Consider the following 25155-nt stretch of genomic DNA (forward strand, 5'->3'; position numbering starts at 1 on the left):
GTTTGCCATTACCTTCTACTGGGCAGTGTCTTTACAAGCTGGGTAACCCCAGCCGTTATTCAGAGATTGTCAGTGGTCACATTACCAGGACTTGTGATATGCACCGGCTGCTCATACGACCATCCACCACCTGCTCCCCTGGCTTCACGTGACCCCGATCAGGGGCCAAGTAGGTGCTACACCTTGCCCAAGGGTGACCTGCAGACTAGCGGAGGAAAGGAATGTCTTACACGCCCATTGGTAGAGACTTATCTTCACCCCACCGCCCTCTACAATGCCTACGACAATAAACTCAAAGCTTGACTTAAAAACACTTAAAAACAAAATGCATCCCCAGTTATTGGCTCACACGAACGTTGCAACAGGTTGTGAACAGCTGGAATGCTACAAACTGCTGCTGTGACTGTAACTTCAGACTGAGATAGTAAAACTGGGTCCTATGCGAAGATGAAGACAAATTAGTTCAATTAAAATGGGGGTGGGAGGGGATGGTCTCTCCAATTTCGATCAGCTAGCAAACAAGTCCATAACCAAATTCCGAGCACAAATTGTGACAGAGCCTCTGCTCGGAAGGGAATGGTTTTGAGAAATCTGTGACTAAGCCAAGTTGGACCTGGCTCACACACAGCAAGTGCATTAAGACTGGACGGGAGGAGTGACATGCCAGGAGAACGCAAAATGCAGCTTTTTAGTTCGTTAGTAATTTCGTGGATATTAATCTTTAATTTTTATAGAAGTTCTAAAACATACTGCTTTAACAAAAATAAACTCAATAGCAGCAATATTTATTGTTGGGTACGGTCGTTCTTTGTACTTGTGTGTATGTCTGTAAGAAAATTAATCTCAGAGTTGTACATGGTGACATGTATGTACTTTGATAATAAATTCACTTTGAACTTTGATCTTTGAACTCAGTAGTGTGAGAACTAATCTCATTGCAACTTGCTGGGTTCAACAGGCCATGGAGATGCGTATTGGGGGAGATGGCTTCCTGTTCAGGGCTGGGATGAGGAGAAATATCTTCTCCCTGAGGCCAGTGAGCTGTTGGAATTCTCTGTCCCACAGGACAGTGGGAGATGAGTAACTGAGTTCTTTCAAAACCAAGATCAACAGATTTCCAGACTTGAAGGAAATCAAAGGTTAGAACATAGAACAGTACAGGCTCTTTGGCTCTCAGTATTGTGCTGACATTTTAACCTACTCTAAGATCAATCTAACCTTTTCCTTTTCCCATAGTCCTCTACTTCCTCTATCATCCATCTCTTAGATGCTCCCAATGTATCAGCTTCTACCCCCACCCTGGGCAGGGCATTTCATGCACTATCTCTCTCTGTGTATAAAGAAAACTACTTCTGACATTCACTCTATACTTTCCTCCAATCAGTTTAAAACTATGCTCCCTCGCTTTAGCCGTTTCCATCCTGGGAAGAGGTGGGGATAGTGCAGGGAAATGGTAGATACTAAGGCAGAGCAGATTCAAAGAGTCAAAGCTGTCCCTAAGTCTTCTCTTACTTGACAGCTGCTGAACCGGTTAAATCTATCCTGTTAATGCATTCTCTGTGCTGTCCTGGGCATCATCAGGAGCTTTGGAGCCAGATTTCTTATTGAGATCTGCCCCAAAAATAGGATTAGTTTTCATCTAATCTTTCAGAAGATAACATTGGAGTAGAATTTTCCCTTTGTTGCATGAGGCCATGGTAAAGCCCGTTTTGGTTTAGTTGCAATTAATGAGTACAATTCAATGATAAAAGAAAGATTTGAGTTTAATTGTCTCTTCGCAACACTTTCTGGAGAACGACTACGAGCAGAAAAGTAGTCACTGTTATAGTGCGGGGAATTTCAGAATCAGAATCAGGTTTACACCCTGGAAAAGACATAAATTTCACTGCAGTGAAACTTCTTGTTGTATGGCAGCAAAATTTTAAAGATTTTAAAGGTTAAGAAGGCTTACGGTGTATTGGCCTTCATCAATCATGGAACTGAATTTAGGAGCCAAGAGGTAATGTTGCAGCTATATAGGACCCTGGTCAGACCCCACTTGGGAGTACTGTGCTCAGTTCTGGTCGCCTCACTACAAGAAAGATGTGGAAGCCATAGAAAGGGCGCAGAGATTTGCAAGGATGTTGCCTGGATTGGGGAGCATGTCTTATGAGAATAGGTTGAGTGAACTCGGCCTTTTCTCCTTGGAGCGAGGGAGGATGAGAGGTGACCTGATAGAGGTGTATAAGATGATGAGAAGCATTGACCTTGTGGATAGTCAGAGGCTTTTTCCCAGGGCTGAAATGATTGCCACAAGAGGACACAGGTTTAAGGTGCTGGGGAGTAGGTACAGAGGAGATGTCAGGGGTAAGTTTTTTACTCAGAGAGTGGTGAGTGCATGGAAAGTTTTTTACTCAGAGAGCGGTGAGTGCGTGGAATGGGCTGCCGGCAACAGTGGTGGAGGCGGATATGATAGGGTCTTTTATGAAACTTTTAGATAGGTACACGGAGCTTAGAAAACAGAGGGCTATGGGTAAGGCTAGTAATTTCTAAGGGTGGGACATGTTCAACATAACTTTGTGGGCCGAAGGGCCTGTATTGTGCTGTAGGTTTTCTACGTTTCTAGTATAAAGCTTTGTTTGTCATATGTACACCACATCAACCATTAACACAGTCCGAGGACGTGCTGGGGGTAGCCCATAATTGTAACCTTGCTCCCAGCGCCCACATTGCATGTACACAGCTCACTAACCCTAATCTGTACATCTTTGGAATATGGGAGGCAACTGGAGTACCCGGAGGAAGCCTGCATGTTCACAGAGAGAACGTACAAGCTTTTTACAGACAGCAATGGGAATTGAACCCTGACCTTCTGGTCGCTGGCGCTGTACAGCGTTACACTAACTATGCTACCCTATCAATGCAGTTGCAAAGAAGGCACAACAGCACCTATATTTCATTAGGAGTTTGAGAAGATTTGGTTTGTCACCGAAGACGATAGCAAATTTCTACTGACGTACCATGGAGAGCATCCCAACTGGCTAGATCACCGTTGGGGGGGGGGGGGGGGTGGAAATGCACAGAATCAAAATAAGCTGCAGAAAGTTGTAAACTCAGTCAGCTCCATCATGGGCACCAGCCTCCCCAGCATCCAAGGGCATCTTCAAACAGCCATGCCTTAAAAAGGTGGAATCCATCATTAGGAACCCACATCATCCAGGACAGCCCTCGTCTCATTACTACCATCAGGGAGCAGGTACAGGAGCCTGAAGACACACACTCAACGTTTCAGGAACAGCTTCTTCCCCTCTGCCATCACGGAGGAGGTACAGGAGCCTGAAGACACACACTCAACAATTCAGGAACAGCTTCTTCTCATTACTACTATCAGGGAGGAGGTACAGGAGCCTGAAGACACACACTCAACAATTCAGGAACAGCTTCTTCCCCTCCGCCATCAGGGAGGAGGTACAGGAGCCTGAAGACACACACTCAACGATTCAGGAACAGCTTCTTCCCCACTGCCATCAGGTTTCTGAATGGACATGAACTCATGAACGCTACCTCACTACTTTTACCTCACTACCTCAGAACTTTTATTTTCTCTTTTTGCAATAATTACAGTATAGTGTAAAAAGACTATACTTTTATATATTGTAATTTACAATATATAATTATAATGTAATAATAATATATAAAAATAATAATGTCTGTATTACAATATATTGCAAAGTACTGCTGCCACATAATAACACATTTTATGACATATGCCAGGCATATTATCACCTGATTCTGGTTAAGTACAAATATTACATTTTGTAATGCCGTTGGTCAACAACACATAAAAAGGAATTTTGGTTGTGAAGGTGACTTTTATTTACTGCCTTTTGGTCATGTCGATGATACACTGGGTCACGAGCTACCTGCTCTTGTACTGAGTTGATCTTGCCCTGCCTTCTCCCTGAGCAGACAGTACACTTTATGCACATTAGACATGAGACAATTCATCTTCATTGTGCAATCGTTCTGTGGCTTCCCGAGCCAACTGAAGTTTGCCGTCCACAGCTGAAAGCAAACAATTTGAGAAGAAAGTAGCAGGAGGAGTGGGTGGGGGGGGGGGGGGGGGGCTGCCACATTCACTATGCTCCTATCCATCTTATCAGCAGAGGCCTGTGTTCACTCACCAGCAAGTTACCCGAGTTGTACACTGATTAACTTGAATCCTGTAATGATCACAGTTCCTTTATCTGTTTGATTCTAAACTTTCAAGCTAAGAAAGATAATGTCCACAAAACGTTGGAGGAACTCAGCAGGTCTATGGAGAGGAATAAACAGAAGACGTTTTGAGCCGGGAGGTAGCAAGTCGGGGTATCTGGCCGAGACCCTTGAAGATCCAAAATATTGACTCTTTATTCCTCTCTATGGGTACTGACTGACCTGCTGAGTTCTTCCAGTATTTTATTTATCAAAGTCAAAGTAAGTTTTATTATAAGTACATACAAGTCACCATATACAACCCTGAGATTCTTTTTCCTGCGGGTATACTTAACAAGTCCATAGAACAGTAATCACAAACAGGGTTAATGAACAGCAAATTGTGCAAATGCAAATATAAATAAATAAAACATGAATAAATAGCAATATCTATCTATCTATTTATTGATTTAGAGATGACCTGCAGAAAATGCTCTTTTGGTCCAACTAACTGCAGTGCCCAGCAACCCACCTATTTAACACAGGCCTAATCATAGGAAAATTTATAATGACTAACTAACTTACTAACTGGTAGGTCTTTGGACTGTGGAAGGAAACCAGAGCACCTGGAGGAAACCCAGGCATTTCGCGGGGAGAATGTACAAACTCCTTATAAATGTTGCTGGAATTGAACCCTGAACTCCAGAGTGCCCTGAGCTGCAATAGAGAGGCACTAACTGCTGTGCTACCATGGTGCCCTTTTGTCCTTACAGCATTTGCAGAATCTCTTGTGTCTATGGATAACATCTGCCTGGTTAGTACTTGTAACCCATTCCAGCAAATCTGCAAGAAACAATTTTCTCTTCTTAAATACTTTGGACTCTAGTTATAAATTATCAACAGCAAGAAAACATCAGAAGCAAATCGATTGCCTGAGGCAACGATGAGGTGCATTTAAGGTGTGAAGAGGAAAGTTTAAAGGAAGTGTGCGGGGCCAAGTTTTCTTTTTTTAAGTGAGGTGAAGGGTGGGTGCTTGTAATGGGCGGCCATGGGTGGTGGCGGAAGCAGATACGATAGTGGCATTTAAAAGGCTTTTAGACAGATGTGAACATGCAGGGAATTGAGGGACATGGAGCACATGCAGCCAGAAGAGATTTAGTTAAACACACACAAGATGCTGGAGGAACTTAGCAGGTCAGGCAGCATCTATGGAGAGAAATAAACAGTCGATACTTCAAGCAGAGACCCTTTAACAGGACAGCGGAGAAGGATGTTAGCCCAAAACATTTCACTTCATAGATGCTGTCTGACCTGCTGAGTTCCTCCAGCATTTTGTGCGCGGTTCTGAATTTCCAGCATATGCAGAATCCCTTGTGTTAGAGATTTGGTTAAATTTGGCGTTGCGTTCAATGCAGACTTTGTGGGCTGAAGAACCTGTTTCTGTGTCACGGTCAATGATAAATTATTACACAAGTGATAAATCTATGCTCAGCGGCCACTTTGTTAGCAAGCAGACATGGTCAAGAGGTTCAGTTGTTCAGACCAAACGTCAGAATGGGGAAGAAATGTGAACTAAGTGACTTTGACCATGAAATGCTCGTTGGTGCCAGATGGGGTGGTTTGAGTATCTCAGAAACTGCTGATCTCCTGGGGTTTTCACACACAATAGTCTCTAGAGTTTACAGAGAACGGTGTGAAAAACAAAACATCCAGTGAACGGCAGTTCCGTGGGTGAAAACACCTTGTTAGTGAAAGAGGTCAGAGGAGCATGGCCAGAGTGGTTTAAACTGACAGGAAAGCGACAGTAACTCAAATAGCCACGTCATCTGTGGCGACAAATTTCACAGATTCACCTCCCTTTGGCTAAAAAAAAATTCTCAGCTCTGTTCTAAAAGGACATCCTTGTGTTCTGAGGCTGTGCTCCCTGGTCTTTGACTCCCCCACTATAGGAAACATCTTCTCCACATCCACTATTTCTCAGCTTTTCAATATTTGATGAGTTTCAATGAGATCCCCCCTCATTCTTCTAAACTCCATCAACTACGGGCCCTCAACTACCATCAAATACTCCTTATACGTTAACCCTTTCATTCCTCTGAACCTCCTCTGGACCCTCTCCAATGCCAGCACATCCCTTCTTAAGTAAGGGACTCAAAACAGCTCATAATACTCAAAGAACGGTCTGAACAATGCACAAGACTATCCCACAAACAGCTAAGCAATATCGGCTCGACAATACTTTCAGAGACTCATATTGGCCAGGACCCTGGGGAAGAGGTCCTTTACTTGGTTCTGGATAACTGCCCCTGGAGCTTTCACACTGACCAGGGAGAACAGACCTAGGACCTGGGTTTGACTGAAGCTTTGCCTCTGCATTCTTCCAAAAGATCAGTGCAAGGTTTCTGCACCAAGCCTTCTAGAAACCGACCCAGATTAGTGTTACCAACCTATAAAACAAGGGTTCCAACACAGAATTAACCAGAGCTACAGTACCAGAACACCAGTGCATAGTTTTATTCTGACAAATCTAATTCGTTCTCTAAAACCTCACAATGTTTCGGAGCTTCGAGCAATGACTGTCAAACCCACCCAGGGTACTGTGAAATAATGCAGCCTTCATTCCAGAAGCAAACACACCAACCAATCTTCTTACCCGGACTTCGGCATAAGCTTAGCCCCAAACATAAGACCGCATTCAACCGCAGGTTCGTTCGAGGATGCACAGAACCATCTATCTTGTTCTGTCAGGCAGCCTTTCTTCCAACCTGATACATGATACAAGTCTTCCTAGACCATAAGACATAAGAGCAGTTAGGCCAGTCAGCCCATCAAGTCTGTTCTGCCATACCATCATAGCTGATTTTTTTCTACCCCATTCTCCCCATAAACCTTAACCCCCTTATTCAGGAGCCAATCTATCTCTGCCTTAAATACACCCAGTGACAATCTCCACAGCCCTCCATGACAATGACTTCCACAGATTTGCCACCCTCTGGCTGAAGAAATTCCTTTTCAAGTCAATTTTAAAGCGATATCCAAGACACCCGCAAATTTCTATAGACGTACTGTGAGGAACATTCTAACTGGCTGCATCACCATCTGGCATGGGGGAGGTGAGGGGAGAGGCTACTGCATAGGATTGTAATGGGTACTGGCCTCTAGTATCCAGGGCACCTTCAAGGAGTGATGCCTCAAAAAGGTGGCGTCCATTATTAAGGACCCCCATCACCCAGATCATGTCTTGTTCTCATTGCTACCACCAGGAAGGAGGTGCAAAAGCCTGAAGACACACACTCAGCGATTCAGGAACAGCTTCTTATCCTCTGCCATCCAATTTCTGAATGGTAATTGAATCTATGAACACCATTTCACTACTTTTTTATTTCTATTTTTGCACTAATTTAACTATTATATATATACAACAATTCACATTTTTTATGTCATTATGTATTGCATTCTACTGCAGTCACAAAGACAACATATTTCATGACATATGCCGGTGATATGAAAACTGATTCTGATGTCTCTTTATTCTGAGGCTGTGCTCTTGAACCCTAGACTCTTTACTGGCGGAAACATTCTCTCCATGCCCACTCTATCCAGGCCTTTCAGAATATAGTAGTTTCACTAAGATCCACCCCCCCCCCACCCCCGCTTCTACCCGTCCCTCTGAATTCCTTTGAGTACAGGCCCAGACACCTCAAACGCTCCTCATATGTTCAGCCTTTCATTCCTGTGAATCTCCTCTGGACCCACACTAGTGTCAGCACCTCCTTCCTGCGATAGAGTGGCCAAAATAGCTCACAATTTTCCAAATACACTCTGACCAACGCCTTATAAACCTTCAGCAGTCCATTCTTGCTTTTGTATTATAATCCTCACTAAATAAAAGCTAACATCTGCATTTGCCTCCTTTATTATCGACCCAACCATTGTTTACTGTCATTCCAAACCTGTAGAGTCTCCAAAAGCATTGAATTTCACTTGGAGAAACACCAGGTTAAGGTACAGTATTTGGTAAGGTGCAACACACACAAAATGCTGGAGGAACTCAGCAGGTCAGGCAGCGTCTATGGTCAGAGTAACACACACAACATGCTGGAGGAACTCAGCAGGTCAGGCAGCGTCTATGGAGGGAAAAGAACAGCCGACATTTCGTGCCATGGAGAGCAAGCTGTTATCATGTAGCAGGCCCCCCCTCTCCACACAGCTGATGAATCCAAAGGAGTGGCAGGGACCGATACAGTTTGGCACCAGTGGCATCTAAGGAGATGCCAGTCAACATTGAACCCAATGTGGGACTGCCTTGGGGATTCCAGCCCTGGACTTTTCCTTGGGGTTTACTCCCAAAGCCTTCCCCAAGAGTGGGTATAGCAGCAAGGCCGCGGAGGTTTGAGATCAGAGTCTTCCTTCTCCCTATAGTGTTTACTACAACTCTATGAAGCTGTTACAGGGTTAAGAAAAGGACTCAGGATAATACTAGAGGCCAGCTGTGTTACACTACGACGAACAGCGCTGTTGAAGAACCCTCCCTTGTTATTTTTCATCTTCCATCAATCCCAGAGTCTGCTTCCACCCTCACATTCTGTCTCATCTTCACAGGTAATTCCCCTTACAGAACTCCTTGTTGAAAGAAAAGATTTTTAAAAAGGTAGCCTTTTGATTACATCACTCATTTCCCACTGGTTCTGTAACAGTGGCCGAAGTGAGGGTTTCCTTTCTCACTGAAGAGTTCCAGTTAGATACTAATGCTGAGCAACTGTCAATTATCTCCAGGATTTAATTATGTAGTATATTACTACAGGCTTTATTAACTTTTACTGGGGCTTTGTAAGGATTTGTCAGCTTTGTCAGCCCACGCGGAGTATTGTGAGCAGTTTTGGTCTACTTATCTAAGGAAAGATGTGCTGGAATTGGAGAAGGTCCAGAGGAGGTTCACGAGAATGATCCTGGGAACGAAAGGGTTAACGCACGAGGTGCATTTGGTGCCTCTGGGCCTGTACTTGCTGAAGTTTAGAAGAATGGGGGGGGGGGGGCGGAATCTCATTGAAAGTTATCGAATATTGAAGGGCCCAGATAGAGTGGATGTGGAGAGGATGTTTCCGATAGTGGAGGAGTCTAGGACCAGAGGACACAGATAGAGTGGATGTGGAGAGGATGTTTCCTATAGTGGGGGAGTCTAGGACCCGAGGACACAGATAGAGTGGATGTGGAGAGGATGTTTCCTATAGTGGGGAGTCTAGGACAAGAGGACACGGATAGAGTGGATGTGGAGAGGATGTTTCCTATGGTGGGGGAGTCTAGGATCAGAGGGCACAGATAGAGTGGATGTGGAGAGGATGTTTCCTATGGTGGGGGAGTCTAGGACCAGAGGACACAGCCTCAGAACACAAGGATGTTACTTTATAACAGAGATGAGGAGAAATTCCTTTAGGCAGAGGATGGTGAATCTGTGGAATTCATTGCCACAGACGGCTGTGGGGGCCAAGTTATTACGTGTATTTAAGGTTGATAGCTTCTCGATTAGTAAAAGGCATCAAAGGTTATGGGGAGAAGGCAGGAGAATGGGATTGAGGGGGATAATTAATCAGCCACGATCGATGGCAGAGGAGACTTGATGGGCCAAATGGCCTAATTCTGCCTCTACGCTGTATAGCCTTAATCAAGTTACACAATCAATGAGCTGGAAAAATGTAAAATAATTAATAAAATACAAAGTAAGCTAGCACATTAAATAACTTGCCTTGGTTTGCGTTACAATGGGTGTAAATGACCAGTGGACCCATGCAGTAGCACTGACAATTCTGGTGTGAACGTACTGTAGTGATGAGAACAGCTAGCTGGGAGCTGCCTTCCTTGAGGGAACATTGGTCTGTTGCAGTTCAGGGAGATGTTAAAAGCTGCATCGCACAAGGTTCCTGTCTGCAGTTGTAAACCCGGCTGGAGGTTGCGGCGATACCAGCAACAGTTCAAGTGGGAAGTCAAGCATCTACACCGGCTCGCTGATGACAGAGCGCCAGCTGACATCAGTCACAGCTTCAAGCAAACATCCCCGGTCAGACGCCGCACCAGAACTCCTTCATAAACCTCGTTACTTCTTCACAACCTTTCCCTCGCTGACTCTCAAGTGCAACAGAATCCTCCCAGACAAGGCAACTTCCTTCGCAAGGCACAACTTGAACAGAGAGAGAGAGAGAGAGAGAGAGAGAAAAAAACCGGAGGGGGGAAAATAAAACCCACACACAGCTACAGTGCTACTGCGGATCTATCCAGTCACGATCTGGAGGTTGGACTGTGTTAATCACACAACACAAACTCCACCCTAGAATGAGCCACTGAAAGTTCAGCTTACTTCCTTACTTAATAGTAATACTTCTGAAAATCATAGTTATCAAGCAAACAATCTTACAGATTCCAGTACACCATAAAAGAATACATCTGGATGCCCCAGTGAGTCTGTGTTTATAGATGTGCTGAATTAAATGCTGTTTTTTCCAATTCAGACAGATTACGACTTCCTACATAGCAGATCTAGAGCCCTCCTTGCAGCTTAGAGCACACTACATGAAACCAACCGAGCGTACAATGCTTGTAATGTGGAGGCAGATTCTATTTTTAAATTCATTCATAGGATGTGCATTTATTAGATCATGAAATATAAGAGCAGATATCAGCTACTCTGTTCATCGAGTCTGCTCCACCATTCCATCATGGCTGATTTATTTTCCCTCTCAACCCCTATTCTCCTGCCTTCTTTTCGTAATTTTTGACGCCCTTGCTAATCAAGAACCTATCAATCTTCGCTTTAAATATACCCAATGACTTGGCCTCCACAGCCGTCTGTGGCAATAAATTCCTCAGATTCACCACTTTCTGGTGAAAGAACTGTCTCCTCATCTTTGTTCTAAAGGGATATCCTTCTATTCTGAGGCTGTGCCAACTGATCATAGACTGTCCCACGTTAAAATTAATCTGCAATTCCACTCCATTCATTCATTATGTGCTGTGTCATATGAATTGGGCAATCATGGTCTTTCCATGATCATTATTGTTCTTGGCAAATTCTTCTACAGGAGTGGTTTGCCATTGCCTGCTTCTGGGCAGTGTCTTTACCAGACGGGTGACCCCAGCCATTATCAATACTCTTCAGAGACTGTCTGCCTGGCATCAGTGGTCGCATAGCCAGGACTTGTGATATGGACCCTTGGCTTCATGTGACACTGATCTGGTGGGGAGGGGAATGCTAAGCAGGTGTTACACCTTGTCCAGGGGTGACCTGCAGACCAACGGAGGAAAGGAGTGCCGTATACAGTCCTTTGGTAGAGACGTATCTCCAGCCCCTCACCCACCACTCTATTTGGTCTTTCAATACTCTACAGGCTGTTATGTTTTGTAACTTCAAAACATTAAACTGACTCATAGGAAGACACGGGCATCCAAAATGCTGGTCTAACTTCCAGGTAACTTTCAACGAGGCGCACATGTATCACGTGGTAACGTGACGACATATGCAATTCACGTATTTATACATGCAACCTGTAATGAATTATTTAAAGAAGCAAGAGCGCTTAATCAACAATGTATTTACAATATTACTCAAATATTACTTAAATACTAAATACACAGCAATATCCTTCCGCATTCTTCAAAACTGCAGCAAGTATAGGCCCAATGCCATCAAACTCTTTTAATACATTAACCCTTTCATTTCTGTCATCATTCTCATGAATTTCCCCTGGACTCTCTCCAATGCCAGCACATCCTTCCTTGCCCATCCCTACTGGCCCTTGTACTGAACGTTTTAGTGGGCAGACAGGAGGCAAACGTGGTGTCTGGGCTGATTATCAACAGAAAATCTCCCTACCTGAGAATCAGTTAAATAAAACAAATAAAATTGGTTTAATGTTATTGTATCTGGAGGTACAGCGAAGAGCATTATTTTGTCTGCTATCCATCCATATAGATTGTTTCATTACGTACACCTTCCATCTCTGCACACACTGCTCGAGGAACAGAGATCCTCAACAACCAAATGTAAATGGTGAGAGAGCACAAATGTGGGAAACTCACAGGGATTGGGGTGATCAAGGACATGCCTCACAAAAGATTGACAGATACAAAAAGCACAGGTTGAGCAAACTAAAGCTTTTCTCCTTAGTGTGCAGGGGGATGAGAGGTGGCTTGATCAAGGTGTACAAGATGATAAGAGGCATGGAGAGAGTGGACAGCTAGAGACTTTTCCCCAGGGCAGAAATGGCTAATACGACAGGGGGATTAACTTTAAGGTGTTTGGAGGGATAGGAGGAAAGTTAGAGGTCTTTTTTTTTACAGAAAGTGGTAGTTGCGTGGATGACATTAGGGACATTTAAGAGACTCTTAGATAGATACATGGATGATAGAAAAATGGAGAGAAGGGCTGGCTTGATCCTAGAGTAGGTTAAAGGGTTGGCACAACATTGCGGGTTGAAAGATCTGTACTGTGCTGTTCTAATACAATTGAAATAAAAAACATAATTGAACGGCAGAACAGACATGATGGACCATATGACCTAATTCTGCTCCTAGTCTACACTGTAGTCTAAATTATCTGGACCCACATAGTGTAATAGCTGGCCAGTGGCGAAGTGGCATCAGTACTGGGCTTTAAGGCGAGTGGCCCCGGATTTGAATCCAGCTCCCTTGCACGCTTTCCATCCATGCTGGGTTGAGTGTCGAGCTAGCAACTCGGCCTCGTAAAACAAAACAAGATGCTACAGAAATGGCAAGGTTGCTGCCCGATGTGCCACAAGGCGCAGAGAGGGATAATAATATCGAGTAATGGTTATGCTATTAGGCATTTATAACTGAGGACGTGCAGTCATGATCAGAATCTGAAAAGATGTCATTGGTGTTGCTCCTCCAACCTGAGTGTGGCCTCATCACGGCAGCAAAGGAGGCCAGTGGCGGAGCAACACCCTTATGTTCCGTCTGGGCAGCCTCCAACCTGACGTCATGAACATCGATTTCTTGAACTTCTGGTAAATGCCCTCCCCCTCCCCTTCTCCTTCACCATTTCCCTCTCTCACCTTATCTCCTTACCTGCCCATCACCTCTCTCTGGTGCTCCTCTTTCCCTTTCTCCCATGGCCTCTTCTATCAGATTCCCCCATCTTCAGCCCTTTATCTCTTTCACCAATTGACTTCCCAGCTCCTTACCTCATCCCTCCCCTCCCCCCACCCTCCCACCTTCTTACTCTGACTTCTAATCTCTTTATTCCAGTCTTGATGAAGGGCCTCGGCCCAAAACATTGACTGTTTACTCTGTTCCATACTCCTTTCCTGGCCTGCTGAGTTCCTCCAGCATTTTGTGTGTATTACTTTGATTTCCAGCATCTGCAGATTTTCTCCTGTTTGACTATAATAAAAAGTTTGGGGGGGTGGTTGGAAAGAGGATTAGTTATAAGATGATGGGTGAAGCCAGGTGGGTGGGAAAGGTCAAGGGTTGGAGAAGAAGGAATCTGATAGGAGAGGAGAGTGAACCATAGGAGTAAGGGAAGGAAGAGGGGACCCGGGGGAGGTGATAGGCAGGTGAGGAGAAGTAAGATAGCAGAGTGGGGGAATAGAAGAAGAGGGAAGGGGGAGGGAAAATTACTGGAAGGAGAAATCAATGTTCATGCCATCAGGTTGGGGGCTACGTCGATGGAATATGAAGTGTTGCTCCTCCATAATGGGAGTAACCTCATGCGCAGTGCTCTGATTTATGAAGGCCAATGTGCCAAAAGCTCTCTTTATGCCTCAACTGTGACTCCATTTTCAAGGAATCATGGATCTGTATTCCCAGATCCTTCTGCTCTGCCACCCACCTCAGTGCCCTACCATTCAATGTGTAAATCCTACCCTGGTTTTTCCTGTTAAAATATAACACCTCAAACGTGTCTATATTAAATTCCATCTACCATTTTTCAGCCCATTATTCCAGGTGGTCCAGATCACTTTGCAAGTTTTGATAGTCTTCGTCGCTGTCCACTATGTCCCAATCTTGGTGTTATCTTCAAATCTGCTGATCCAGTTTACCACAATATCATTTAAATGGTTAATTTGGATAATAAACAAAAATAAACCCTGCAGCACCCCACTAATAAACATCCTCTCATCAGAGAGACAGCCATTAACTACCACTCTCTGTCTTCTGTTAACTTAATGCTGAATCCAATTTACTACTTCATTTATAATGCCAAGTAAAACCTTCTGCACTAGCCTCCTACGCAGGACTTTGTCAAAGGCCTTGCTAAAGTCCATGTGGATAATGTCTACCAACTTTCCTTCATCAACCTTTCTCAGAAGCTCCTCAAAAAACTCTGTAAGATTTGTTCAAATTGATTATCACACACAAAGTCATGTTGACTATCCTGACGAAGGGTCTTGGCCCGAAACGTCGACAGTGCTTTTCCTTCTATATGCTGCCTGGCCTACTGTGTTCCACCAGCATTTTGTGTGTGTTGTTTGACTATCCCTAATCAGGTCCTGTCTATCCAAATACTTATACATCCCGTTCCTTAGAATACCTTCCAATAATTTACCCATGACTGATGTCAGGCTCACTGATCTGTAATTTCTTGGCTAAATCTTAGAGCAGGGGTTCCCAACCTGGGATCCATGGACCCCTTGCTTTAATGGTATTGGTCCATGGCATAAACAAGTTTGAGAACCCCTGTCTTGGAGCCTTTCATGAACAACAGAATTTCTAGCACCAGCCTTGCGCCTAAGGATGTTTTAAATATTCCTGCCAAGGTCCCTGCAATTTCTGCACCAGCCTTCCACAAGGTTTAATGCTGCACTTTGTCAGGCCCTGGGGACTTATCCACCCTAGTTTGCCTCAAGAGAAGAAGCACATCTTCTGTAATCCAGATACAGTCCATGGCAGGGATGGATGACCTTTCATCAGATCATCAACACAAAATGTGAAATTTGCTCTTTCCACAGCTGCTGCCTGGCCTGCTGCTTATTTCTGGCATGTGCTGCTTTGTACCCCATTTGTCCCCTTCTCTGTTCCCAACAGGCCTGCAGGATTCCTCCTTTGCGTACCGATCCGACGCCAGGATTGGGGAATTAACTGGGCCAAGTCGATGTCCTGAGAGAGCCCGGCCCCACTACACAACGCTGCATTTCTTTCACACTGAGGCTGTGTGGGTGAGAGAGTTCAAAGGATCTGCTTTTTTGACATGTTAACATTTTCCAACCAATTTTGCATTGATGTGGTATGGATGATGTTTTGATTCGAGAAGGTCACATAACTATAATTCAGCTCTTAACAGCACTATCTGGGGGCAATATTTCTGTCTCCCGAAGCATTTATGACGACATCATGAATGAAATGAATGCTTGCATATGATCTATCCGTTACCTTATTTATCACTCAGGACTGAGTGCCTGTGTTTCACTCTACACTTTAAATGAACTCCCATGCTATTCTTAACCACTTCTCATGTGGTACAGGATGTTTCAAATCACCCAAGGGCTGGAGGAGGTTAGAGTGAAGAGATTTAAAAAGAAGCTCATAAAGCTTTAATGCAAAATAATACACGAACAAGCTAAACAGGTTAAGGCAGTTTGCTTTCCCGTTTCAGAATCACATTCCTGATTAAGGATCCTGGCCCGAATTGATGTTTCTAACCCTCCAAAGAAGCTGCCTGGCCTGCCGAGTTCCTTCAGCATTCTATTTATTTAATTTGGAGACAGAGCACAGAATAGCCCTTCTGGCCCAATGAGCCACGTTGCCCGGCAACGCTATCCGACCTGTACCTTCTAACTGGCGCATCTGTGCACTGTGAAAAGAAACCAGAGCACTCAGAGGAAACGTCACACTGAGCCGCTCTGCGTTTCCAGCAGCTACAGAATATCTCGTCTTCACATTTGATTATATCTTTTTCTTTGACGATCTTAATATTTTACTGAAAAATTAGAACCTGCATTAAAATTTGGGATTTATCTATCTATCTGTTACTTATTATTGGTATATAGTGTGGAATAGACCCTTCTGGCCCTCCAAGCCACACTGCCCAGCAACCCCTGACTTAACTTTAGCCTAACCACAGGACAATTTACAACGGCCAATTAACCAACTAACATGCACGTCTTTGGACTGTGGGAGGAAATCGGAGCACCCGGAGGAAACCCATGCGGTCACGGGTGGATGTCCCAACTCCTTACAGGCAGTGCCCGCATCATTACATTGTTTCAAGCAGTGAAGACAAGCTATGAATTGCAACTTTAGAATCACTACATGATCTTATACTGGAACCAACGATTTTGTGGTGCTAACTTTCAGGATAAGTTAGCTGCCTATTGGACTCAGAATACAGACAAAGGTCAATTGGCTAAACTTTGATTCATGTCGCTTTCCAAGCTCTCCAGTTTATAAAAGTGCCACAGAAGACAGCACTAAATTCACCATCAGCTTAAACCTTCATCAGGTAAGCCACCCAAGGTTTGGATGAACAATGTAAATTTACTGGGATGCTACCAGTAAGGCTGTTACAGCCAACGGTGGTAGTGGGGACCAGCTCCCACTATCTATTAAATGCTCCCAATGGCGTGAAACTTAAATGGCCTCTGGCAACCAAGACCTGCTCCTGGCCTTCACGTGTGGCTTAGCTACCGAGTCCGGCAGGACTGCTTCTACTAACAGCAGAAGTGGCAAAGTCAGGTTACCAGCACCTTAAAACTAGTCGCTTTCAGCAGATGGGGATCGTCAGCCATAGCTGGCAGCTCATCTAGGAGGATTTCAAATCTCCACTGCCTTGCGGCTACGCCCGCTCATGAGGAAGGCTTTGGGAGTAAACCCAGAGCTGGAGACTCTCAGGCAGTCCTGCTGAGTTCGACGCTGACTGGCAACCCCTGCGACGCTATTGGTGCCAAACTGCATCAGTCTCTGCTGTTCTTTTAGGTTCATCAGACACGTGGAGAGGGGGTGCTTGCTACACGTGCAACAGCTTGCTCTTCATGTTGTACTGCCCAGGCTCGTACATCTAGACAGCCAGGACATAACATTCATGGTCGACCCTGACCAACAGAGGCCTCAACCGAAACTGAGAGTTCCACAGTCCGTGACAAAGAGAATGCAGCTGAAAACCTGTGGTTTACAGAAACATTAACTGTAGGGTGGCACTACAAAGTTCTCTGACCCAAAACCGACATCAGCAGTAAATGCAAGTTGTGTAGCAAAACTCTCACCGTGGTTTGCAGTGAACAAGGATCCTTGGAGAAAGTCCTTTAATTTGTTCCAGGAACATGCAGTGGAATTGTTGACCATCAGATGGCAAAGAGAGATCTACAGTTCTGCTGCCAGATCATCAGCATCTATCAGAGAAGCAAGTAGAGAGAGATTGAGTGGATTAGCTTGGAAGTTTTTATTCCCCAATAAATATGAAGACAATAAATGTTTCATAAGCATAAAAAATTCTCAAGGATCCTCACTTCTAAGGGAGGCTTGTCAGCTCAAGCCTACATCTGCTGGAGGGACCTTCTGGAACAACAGACAAAGATTGATAATTTATCATGTGTAGGATGATGCTTTGTGACCACTATCTCCTCACTAAGTGTGACGGTGCCTCGGCACAACAATGGAGTATTTTTCTCTCACAAAACAAAAAGCACGGGTGCAATCATGGAATTCAGAGAATTTAATGGTAAAGCTGAAGAGCTTTTGGAATACTTTAAATTCCAATACATAAGACTTGAGAGAGAAAGAATTGAGTTTGCAAATATTTAAATTGCAATTTATTTTGGATTTATTTGTGTTAGAGCAGAATAAATTGCACTGGAGATGTTTTGCAATGTTCTTTTAAACAGTTGGCACAGTGAAGATCAAGGCAGTCTGAAACAATCTATAAGACCCATAGGAGCAGAATTAGGCCGTTTGGCCCATTAAATCTGCTTTGCAATTTGATCATTGCTCATTTATTATCCCTCTCAACCCCATCCTCCTGCCTTCTCTTCGTAATCTTTGATGTACTTGGTAATCAAGAAGCTATCCACTTCCGCTTTAAATACATCTAATGACCTGGCTTCCACAGCTGTCCATGCCAATGAATTCTACAGATTCACCACCCTCTGGCTAAATAAATTCTTTCTTATCTCTTTTCTAAATGGATATCCTTCTGTTCTGAGGCAGTGCCCACTATTCTGAGCTTCCCCCAGTTTAGGAAATATCCTCTCCAATCCATTCTATCAAGGACTTTCAATATTCAGTAAGTTTCAATGAAAATTTCCCTCATTCTTCTAAGCTCCAGTGTCTACAAGCTCAGAGCATTAAACACTCCTTATATGTTTCCCCTTTCATTCCTCTGGACCCTCTCCAATGCCAGCACCCCACTTCTTAGATCAGGAGCCCTAAATTGCTCGGAGTACTCCACGTGCAGTCTGACCAATGGCTCATAAAGCCTCAGCGTTGTATAACACAAGAGACTCCGCAGATGATGCAGATCCAGGTCAACACACGCAAAATGCTGGAGGAACTCTGCAGGTCAGACGGCGTCTATAGAAATGAACGAACGGCTGATGTTTTGGGCTGAGACCCTTCATTAGGACTGGAAGGGAAGGGGAAGCCATGTGAGGGGTGGGGGGAGATGCAATGATATGCTGGGAAGTGATGGGTGGAAAAAGAGAAAAAAGAAAAAGAGGAAAAAAAACGGGCTTCACCTATCCTCTTCTAGCTTGTCCTCTTTCCCCTCCCCCTCCACTTTCTTATTTGTCATCGTTCCCCTTCCTTACCACTTCTGAGGAATGGTCACAGTATTTAACATTTCAACCCTGAGAAAAAGATGGTGGCTTCCTTCCCCATCTTGTACTTTTATAAACTTGATTCAGATGTCCTCTCAGCTTCTGCTACTCTAGAGAAAACAACTCAAGTGACTGCATATCTGAAAACAATTTTATCTGGCATTGTCGCAATTCAGATGCGAGATCTTGCTGCGCATAAGTTGCCTGCATGTTTCCTGTATCGGACAATGACTGTTCTTCTAAAGTACTTAAGCGAAGCTTCAGAGGACGATCCCGGGAATGAAAGGGTTAATACATGAGGAGTGTTTGATAGCTCTGGGCCCGTACTCGCTGGAGTTCAGAAGGAGGAGGAGGGATCTCATTAAAACCCATTGAATATTGAAAGGCCTAGATAGAGTGGAGGTAGAGAGGATATTTCCAATAGTGTGAGAGCCTAGGACCAGAGGACACAGCATCCGGATATGAGGATGTCCTTTTAGAACAGAGATGAAGAGGAATTTCTTTAGCCAGAGTGTGATGAATCTGTGGAATTCATTACCACAGATGACTGTGGAGGCCAAGTCTTTGGGTACATTTAAAGTGCAGACTGATAGATACTTTATTAGCAGAGGTGTTATAAATTATGGGAGAATGCAGTAGAATGGAGTTGAAAGGGAAATTAAATCAGCTATGATCTAATGGTAGTGTATATTTGATGGCCAAATGGTTTAATTCGTCTCCTATGCCTCATGGTGTTATGGTCTTAATTGGCTATACAATGTCTTACTGGAATGTTCTGATTGGGATAAAGTTGGCGATATAGAAAGACAAGTCGTTTCTTCTTGCCTTAAACATTGAAGATCCTCAAGCTCACAAACATATAAACAGAAAGGACATCACAGCGTTAACAGCATGGCTGATAAGTGAGTAACAGATGGAATTATTCACATTAACTTCCTGACTGAAATAAGTGCAGAAAACTGGCCGTGGGGGATCCCCTCAGGTGAGAATCAGGAACTTCTTTGTTTAATAGACAGCAAATTTACAATGGCAGCTTCAAGGTGAAAAAAAAATCTTGTTAAAACCACAACAACACCTGGGTGAAAGTTAACTTCCCTCACAGACCTGTGAGACAACTTATCCTGCCCACTTAACCATTAAAGGGCAAGTTAGCCTAATCTCACTTCCCATCATCAAGGATCCCCACCATCCAGGCCATACTCTCTTCTCGCTGCTGCCATCGGGAAGGAGACACAGGATCCTTAGGCCCCACACCTCCAGATTCAGGAACAGTCAATACCCCTCAACTATCAGGCTCCTCCTCCAAGAGGACTACCACCTTGTCGTGGTTTGGAGGCCTGTGTGCCTCAATGACCCAGAGAGTTATGTTGGCTGGAGTCAGGGCTTTATGCTTGGTAGGGTCACCCATGCCATACAGGTCAAAGGGTAGAGGACAGACTAACTGGTCCTCCAGGGTCAGGGGTTCAGCTCAGGGCTAAAACCCTGCCTGGTCAAACAAAATTGTTATGGAAAAGGCATTGAAGAATCCTTCTACGTCTAAGTGTGATGGTATTCCTGAGTCTCCACCCAGGACTTGCATGACTGACGGTAGTGGAAACTGAGAGGAAGCTACTGACATGATGAAGGAACCCTTGAACACCACCAGAGATGGAGGATCTTCAATGCTACTCTGAACACCAGCAGCATAACAGACAGTAAGCAGTATCAGGTTCTTGAACCAGCGAGAACAGCTTCACTCGCCACAACACTACACTGATCGCTGAACACAACCTACGGACTCACTTTCAAGGACTCTACATCTCAATTATTTATTTACTCATTATTTTTTAATTTGCACAGTTTGTCTTCTTTTGCACATTGGTCATCAGTCTTTGTGTGTAGTTTTCCAATGATCCTGTTGTTTCTTTTTTTTCTACTGTGAATGCTTGCAAGAAAATGAATCTGAGGGTGGTATACGGTGTCATATATATGTACACTGGTAATAAATTATCTTCGAACTTCAAAGTCACACAGCAGTTCAAGGGGAACGTCTTTACTGAGAGTGGTGTGAGTGTGAAACGAGGTCCCAGCTCTAGATTTAAGAGAAATTTGGATGGGTACATGGATGGGAGGGTTATGGAGGGCTATTGCCCGGGTGTAGGTTGATGGGACTAAGAAGGTGGTTTGGCATGGGCTAGATGGGCTGAAGGACCTGTTTCTTAGATGTAGTATTCTGTGACTCTACAATGACAAAAGAAAGACAGGCTCAAGGGACTGCTGGGACTAACAATAAGATGGAAAACATCAGAGCTGAAACATTATTTCTTGTTGTTTTTCTAATCCCACAGATGCTGCCTGATCTGCTGATTTATAACTGCTGCTCAATGATTAAAAAATGAACTCTTGATCTCTCAATCGATCTCGTCGAGCCCCTTGCACCTCACTTGCCTACTTGCACTGCATTTTCTCTGTAGTTCCAGCACTATATACATTTCAGACTCTTTTTAAAAAATCACATGTATATCAAAACACAATGAAATGCGTCACTTGTGTTAGCAATTGACACACCCTTGGGGTTCTCATTTGAATTTTGATCTCTTCTTCCATAACTCTCAAGGCACATCAGGTACCTTGAATGCAGTCCGGGTCTGTGCCTCAACCTCCTTCTGCAAACTGGGACTCCAGAATTCCAATACCCTTAGAGTGAAAATGATTTCTAAACTTCCCGCTAAAGCTTCTCACAATAACTCACACCCAATGATTGTCAACATGAAGATATCTCAGTGATTAGTCTGGTGGTGAGTACTTTATGAGGCATTTAGTCATTACCAACATGCTCTAGTCATAAAGACAAACAGAGAGAGACACACAAAGACAGCCAAATATCATCCACCCATTTACACTAATTGTACATTAACTCCATTTTTATTCTCCCCACATTCCCATCAATACTTCTCACATAACCTCTCATGGTCCCAGAACACTCCTACACAATCAAGAAAACTCACTACCACCTCAACTTCCTGAGGAGGCTGAACAGGACTGGACTATGCACAACTATACTCACATCTTTCTACAGCGAAAGGGATGGATGGTTGAATCCACCTTTGCCCAGGGATGGGTTTTCCAGTTTGGCTTCTTTAATTGCCTGTCCTTCCTGTTGAAAATGTGCATAGAGGGGGTGGGCTACGACACCAACTACTTACAGCTACTTACAATGCAGACCTAACATCTCCACAACAGTTCACACTTCCATTCATACAAAGACAACGCTTAACAACCCTCCTCTGATTGCTGTACCTTCAAACAACTCACAGAGTTTATAAACCAGTGATGCACCATCAATAACTCACACTGAGACGTAAGGCGAGATATCGGCTTTTATTGACTGGAAGAAGGAACCAGGAGTGAGTGTCCATCATACCATGTCCTGGAGACTCAGGCCTCAGATCGCCTTTATACAGGGGCCTGTGGGAGGAGCCACAGGAGCACTCAGCAGGGGGCGTGTCCAGACAGGCACATAGTTCACCACAACCAGAAAACTACCCACCATGGATCAGAACTGAAGAAGACTCTTAGATGAGTGGTGAAACATCTTCTAGACAACACAGCAAGTCCAGTTGCCTTGAATTACTACTGCTTGAGATATATAGCTAGGGTGTCTAAGGGTTTTGCACAGTACTGTATTTGCCAATGTGGGATGGAGAGCAAGTTTGTAAATCTGGCGGTAGCAAAGGATGTTGGGAATGGTGAGTGTGGAGCGCCGTGGGAGGGGTGTGGGCCAGGTAGCAGGGAAGGAGCGTTGGGGGTGGGGGGGGGGGTGTGGTGTGGATGCAGACACCCCTGACCTTGAAACACCAGGCAAGGTCACTTGATTCAAAATAATTGGTTTATTGCTCATTAGAGAACATCTCGCTGGTGCTTTCTGCTCCTTTTCCTTTACCTTGCTCCCTTTTCCAACCATGATTCCCCTCTCCCTGACCCCTTACAGAAAGGTGCTGGAAAAGGGCTAGCAATATCATGCAGAATCCCACCCACCCTGCTCAGGTACTCCTCCATTAGGGAGGGGCTATGTAGCATCCACACCAGGACCATCAGACTCAAAAACAGTTACCTTCCCCAAGCAGTCAGGCTGATCTGCACCTCCACCCACTAACCCACCCCTCCACACCCCCAAACACCACTTCTTTATCAGAGTCAATATAAGTACAGACACTGCTGTGCCTAGCATCACTTTTATAGACATACAATCAATATATGTGTTGTGTATTTAATATTTCAGTAATATGAGTAATATTGTGAATATATTGTACAGTTAAATAATTGATTACGGGTTATATGTGAAATTATGTGCATGGCTTAAGCCAACATGCCACCATGTCATAGGCATGCTCCTTGCTTGAAGTAAAGGCAAAACTATGCCCCGTTCTCCTGGCTTTTTCTTACAATTTTGGAGTTACAAAACACAACAGTATGTACATAAACTATCTTACTATCTATATTTATTGTGTTTGTTATGATTGTGTCCTTTATCTTATTGTGTTTTTTTGTGCTGCATCAGATCTGGAGTAACAACTCTTTCATTCTCCTTAAGTTTGTGCACTGGAAATGACATTAAACCATCTTGAACAACCCTGAGATTCAACCACTTACTTGCGCACAAGGGGCAATCTACAGTAGACAATTAGCCTTTAGGATGGGGGAGGAAACCCTCGCGCTCAGAGGAAACCCGCACCGTCACAGAGAGAACATGCAAACTCCACACAGACAGCATTAGGGATCAGGATTGAAGCTGGGTCTCTGGTACTGCAAGGCAGCAGCTCGGTCAACTGTGCCAGTGCGTAACGAAAAGGCTGAAGGATACAAAATTCAGTATAGGCAGATCTAGTCAACATCCCAGTCAACAAATTTTCCAATTTACTTTGTAAATTCTTTTGGAGAATATTTTATACGAAATCAACTCTACTTTAGGATGCACTTTTGGTATTGTAATGGCAAGGAGGCCTTTGGGCCCACTGAGTCAGTTCTTGACAGAAAACTGTATCTATCCCATATTCTCCTCTTTTCCCATTGCCCAGGAACTTTCTTCCCATCAACTATCTATGCAATACCCTTCCGAAAGTCAAGATGGTCTGTTTCGATTACATTTGAAGACAGATCACAAACGTTTTGTACTTTCAACAAGTATAAAACATTTCTTCATGGCAAGTGACAACCTGAAGATGACTCAGCAATACGTCACTTTGCTAGATCTAATTCCTGGAACTTCATTCACCATATATCTTAACAGGTACTAGGAATTTCTTGTGGTGTGTTGGCATAGCATGCAACAAAAAAAACCTTCAGCAATTCTAAAGAAATAAGAATATTTTAGGGGTTAAAATATAGACATGAATAAAATGAATACCAGCCTGTATTTGCAATGTAAGCAACATTATAAAAATGGTTTAAAGTGTTTGCAGTGCAGTGCAGGGACGGCTTAATAGATAGAGGGAGATAGAGTTAACTAGAATGGTTGATTAGATTAACTGCCCAGGGGGAGAAGTTTTTAAGATGATGTGAAGTTTTTGTTTTAATAGCCCTACAGAAGGGAGTTCTTGAAAAAGGCAGTTTGCAGGGTTGGTAGAGTCTGCAATGATTATTCTTGTACATTTCTTTATCCTGGACACCTACAAGTCCTGCAGTGATGGTAGACTACTGCTAGTGACTTCCTACCCAACTGCAAATGGGCCACAATGCTTCAGGATGATGACTTGCCATCAGGACAATCAGGGATGAGTAGATTCCGAAAAAAAACATAATTAAAATGCCTCCCTCACATCTCTTGCTCATCACCCTACACATCCGCCTTCTCCCTGAACTATCTAGATTCTCACATGCCACCAGGCTGAAGAACTCAAGATTTGAACGTACCCTCAGAGTCCACTTAACTAGGTACCTTCTGCACCTAATAAAATGGTCACTGAATGTATGTTCAAGGACTTCTGCTGCTGTAGCCCATCCACTTCAAGGTTTGGTGTGTTGAGAATTCAGAGATGCTCTTCTGCTCACCACTGTTGTAACATGTGGTTATTTGAGTTACTGTCGCCTTCCTGTCAGCTTGAACCAGACTGGCCATTCTCCTCTCACAGCTCCCATTAACAAGGCATTTTTGCCCACAGAACTGGCTGTTTTATTTTCTTGCACCATTCTCTATAAATTCTAGAGACGGTTGTGTATGAAAATCCCAGGGGATCAGTAGTTT

At 44.0% G+C, this 25155-nt stretch overlaps 1 protein-coding gene across 5 annotated transcripts in view; it reads right to left on the reverse strand.

Moving 5' to 3' along the window:
* pik3cd (phosphatidylinositol-4,5-bisphosphate 3-kinase, catalytic subunit delta) overlaps nucleotides 1–25155 on the reverse strand; it is a 248283-nt gene that overhangs the window by 100547 nt on the left and 122581 nt on the right. For 3 of the 5 annotated variants that reach the window (XM_059952278.1, XM_059952276.1, XM_059952277.1), the window contains one exon: nucleotides 17385–17510. The gene's annotated coding sequence lies outside the window, so the exon portion shown is untranslated. Of the gene's footprint in view, nucleotides 1–6826; nucleotides 6956–9916; nucleotides 13152–17384; nucleotides 17511–25155 lie in introns of those variants that run through there. The other 2 variants (XM_059952279.1, XM_059952280.1) reach the window with 2 other exon arrangements.

This window comes from Hypanus sabinus, chromosome 27 (assembly GCF_030144855.1).
Source record: "Hypanus sabinus isolate sHypSab1 chromosome 27, sHypSab1.hap1, whole genome shotgun sequence".
NCBI lineage: Eukaryota > Metazoa > Chordata > Chondrichthyes > Myliobatiformes > Dasyatidae > Hypanus > Hypanus sabinus.